At 42.3% G+C, this 4,352-nt stretch overlaps 1 pseudogene; it reads right to left on the bottom strand.

Annotated features, from left to right (window-relative positions):
* Nucleotides 1–1,906: 1,906 nt before the first annotated feature.
* Nucleotides 1,907–3,287, bottom strand: LOC126491717 (G-protein-signaling modulator 3-like; annotated as a pseudogene).
* Between the last annotated feature and the right edge of the window lie 1,065 nt (nucleotides 3,288–4,352).

Genomic DNA, 4,352 nt, shown 5'->3' on the forward strand with positions numbered 1-4,352 from the left:
ACAGACAGTGTTGGGCTTTTGTTTGTTTAGTGGGCCTTTGCTTTAGTTACTATAAACTTGAAGCAGAGTAAGTGATATGGAATATTATTTCTAAGGTGTATTACATTGGTTTATGCTGTGCAACATTTATTTAATGATGAAAAGATTTGTTGCATTTTTATTCTGTATTTAACTCTGTGAAGCTCAGATTCCTTGCCTGTCTAAAGCACCTGATGGTCTAATAAAGAGCTAAATGGACAATCATGAGGCAGGAACAAGGATAGGCAAGACTGGCAGGCAGAGAGAATAAACAAAAGGAGAAATCTGTGAAGAGAATAAGGGAGAGCAAGAGAAATGAAGGAGTGAGAAAAGAAGGGTCCAGTCACCTAGATAAACATGGAGTAAGATTACAGAAGAAAAGGGAAAAACCCAGAGGAAAAACGTAGGTGGTATAATTAAGAAAGGAAAAGCTGTCTAGAAACAAGCCAAGCTAAGGGAAAGCATTTATAAGAAATAATAAGACCCCATTTGTGATTTATTTGGGAGCTGGGTGGCAGGTCCCCAAAAGAGCTGAAAGATTAAAAAAAAAGATAATAAGATTTTGGTATTCCAAGGTAGGGCTATAGTAAAAGCAAGTCCCACAACAGTAAGGATTGTTAGTATTTGCAGTGTTTGTATAGAATTATAGTTCAGCATCCTTGGGATTAAAAAGGTTCGTTCACACAAGATTCACTACTGTTGGACCCTGAAGTCCAATCACCAAGGAGGAATTGTCCCAAGAGACCACTCTCACACTGCCGATGTAAATGCATGAGGATTTTTATTTACTGCCATGACAGGGTCTTTCAGCCTTGAGAGGAGAAGGACCCCAAATAGTTGTAACAGGCTATTTTTATAGAAACAGAAGGGGAAATTAGGAGGGGGAACCCAGGGTTTATTTATTTTTTTTTTTACTATTATGATTGGCTTATTCAAATGGCTACTGGACTGAGCCAGAGTGGGAGAGTGGTTGTCATATCAGGTGGGGTAAGTGGGAACATCTGTGAGTCATTGTGACCCTATTTCAGGGACTGAGTCAACACATCAGGAACTGAGTCAACATCTAAGGGTTATCTTGCCCCAATTCCAATAACTGAGTTCTATCTGGAGAATATCCACAAGGACACAGGGAGATGGAAAATACCCAACATTCCAGTATGTGCATGTGTAGTTGTTAGGTTTCCAGGGAAGGGGGAAGGACTAAGGCTGAGAGGCCTAGGGAATGGCCTCACAGTTGTTCACTACCATATAATATTTATAAAGATAAGTTTGGAAACAGGTTTGATCCTGATTCTCCCACATAGTAGCCATGTGCACTTGTGTTTCTTAAGCCTGTGTTCATCAATTTTCTCAATTGGAAGTGAGAATGAAACTATATTTTAGATATTGTGTCATAAGTCCATAGATGAAAATGTGTAGGGCGCTGTCTGAGTATATCAGGATTTTTTTCCAGAGGGGAATTATATTTATTCATACAAACAAAACATCAGACAGACTCAGCAGCATGGGGGTGGGCAGGGCTAAGGTTTCTGGGCCTCTCTGCCTTCGGACATGGGGTGCTATTGCTGGACAGTTGTCTTAACCTTTTCCTTTTTTTTTTTTTTCTTACTAGGCAGGAAGTGGTAGGGCTCAGCCCTCACACCCTGTTTAGTAGTTTGACAGCTCAGGATAGAAACTCTTAACTGTCTTAGGGAGCTATGTCCATGCTACCTTGCTTATATTCAAGGTTAGAGTACTTTTCACAAATACAGTTCCCTGGGAAAGTGGGTGGTGAATACTGCTGGGTCTTTATCTCTGGTTTCTGGTACCCCTGCCACACGGGGTTGAAGATATGCCGGGTGGCTGAGCTTTGAGTCCCAGAGAAAAGGGCTGATTAGGAGTTCAGATCTCAGAAGGTATGTGGAGGGGGCCGGGATCTCTGCTCCTCCATTCGACTTCCACCATGAACGCTCAGTAGCAGCTTCAGGAGCTCCTGCCCCCTGGAGGGCGGGGGTGGGGGTGGGGAGGCGGCTCTGACCATTGGGCTTCCATTGGCTGGCACTGGTGACTAAGGATGGTGCTGTAGAGCTGTTCTTTGTCCTCGAGAATCCGGGGTGGGGTTGGGTCTAGGCTTGGGGTGACCATAGGAATGTGGAAGGTGGCCCTTTGTTCCTCTAGGCGGTGGGACTGGGCCTCAGCCACCTGGTCGAGAAGGAGCTGGGCCTGCAGGGAGAGCAGAGAGCCAGACAGGCCAGGGCTGTGTGTGGGGTTCGGAGGAGGAGGGGAGAGAGGAACAGATTGCCAAGGCTGAGTGGTAGAGTTCACAGGGGGCCAGCCCTGATCATCTTTTGGGGAACCCTGCTCACCATCCTCTTCTTCCTGGGGTCTTTCAGCCTCAGTCCCTGGTCTTGGGAAAAGATACTGATGGGGTAGGGGTGACTGGAATTTGGAAAAAGGATCGGAACCCTGGGTTCCTGAGGGGAATGGGGGCAGGAAGGGGTGGGGGTGAGCTGGGGGTTGGATGCCTGGGTGAGGATTCCTACATGTGTTGACATGATTGTTGTTCTGTACCTACAAAAAATGTAATATGAAAGTCAGACACGATGGAATGTTAAGTAGCTACTATGTACACACAGATTCCAATTAACCAAAGTGTAGCAATTTACCGTGCCTGTTCTTCCTTCTACAGAATTTAATCAAGAATTTAGAGTACTCCTTAGCTACAGAGACTCCTAAAGTTGACCCCTTGACTTGTCTTAGGTATCCCAGCCTTTACTTAGGATAATCTCATCTAGTCCAATGATGTTAAACTCAGAATATTTTGTAACTAACCATTCTGATGTCCAAACTGACAGCCATCTTCTTCTTTAATAGTTCCTGTTACAACAGGAATCTTGAATTTAACATGTACTAACAAAAACTCTAGATCGTCAAACAGATTTTTGATTCTTAAAAATGGACACTACAATCTGTTCACCAAGTCCTGTTTCCTAAGTCCAGGAATCTTTGACTCTAGTACTCCTCACACTCTTCTGCCCAGTTTGTCCCACAGATCCATTTCCCTACCCCATCTTATTCACTTTATACCTGGCATATGACCCTCCTGTCTATTCTTGCCTGCTTACTCCTGCCAGCCAGTTTCCTCCATGGCGTATTGAAACAACACTCACCTCACTTCTCCTCTGCCATTTTACATTCATTCTATACATTTCCTTAACAATGACTTGTCTTGACTTTTCCACATAGTTATTCAGATTGTCTGCACTTTAGAAACTCACCTCAAATGACATCTTTTTGTCTTGTCTCTTTGGGAGCCAAGGGTATAAAAAATGCTACTCTAAAAACTTTGATTCTTTATCGGCTTACTCCATAGTCTATTTTATAAGGACATATTTGAGATGGAAGAGATTTCTTCATTCCACAATTACCTTTACCATATGAATAATTTTATTGGCACTGAATAGTTTTTATAGTCACTTCATATCTGTTATTGTTAGGGTTCCTATTACTGCAGCAAAATTCCAACACCAACAGGCAAGTTGGGAAGAAAAGGGTTTGATCATTGTTGTTCATCATCAAAGGAAGTCAGGATAGAAACTCAAGCAGGGAAGGCACCTGGAGGCAGAAATTGATGCAGAGGCCATGGAGGAGTGCTGCTTACTGGCTTGTTTTCCCTGACATGCTCAGTCTACTTTTCTATAGAACCCACAAATACCATCCTAGGGATGTCATTACCCATCATGAGCTGGGCCCTCCCCACATTGATCACTAATTGAGAAAATGACTTATAGATGGATCTCATGGAGGCATTTCCTCAACTGAGACTCCTTCCTCTTTGATGACTCTACCTTGTTTCAAGTTGACACAAAACCATCTAGTACAGCATCTCACTTAAAATAATATTCATGTAGAATTATACTATGTGTGAATGTACATGATCAAAGCCCTGTCTATAACATGTTTTCAATTCTTACTCAACAGTATATTCTATTTTCAGGTCTATCTCAAATGCCCCATGTCTGTGTGATACAAACAACCTCAATTACTGGGCTTTTTACATGTGGTCCTATTTCATAAGACCAGTGCAGTACTGGCATTGGTCATGACATTTTCATCTCACAAGTCACAGCCCTTCTTTATTCTAACATTCTATTATTCATCTTACAGTTTCTTCTGAGTGTCTGCAATTACTTTCTGCAAGTTTTTCTCTTTCCCACTGGGAACTCTGACTTGCCTCTCATGTTAATATCTTTTGTCTCTAAATTTCAGATGATTCTACTGTAAGTGAAAGTTTTTGTTTGCAAAGAAGATGAAATAAGAATGAACTGCTAAATTCAAGCACTTAAGGTTTTTTT

The sequence above is a fragment of the Alexandromys fortis genome, unplaced genomic scaffold (assembly GCF_014885135.2).
Source record: "Alexandromys fortis isolate MF-2015 unplaced genomic scaffold, M_Fortis_MF-2015_v1.1 scaffold_255, whole genome shotgun sequence".
NCBI classification, from domain to species: Eukaryota; Metazoa; Chordata; class Mammalia; order Rodentia; family Cricetidae; genus Alexandromys; species Alexandromys fortis.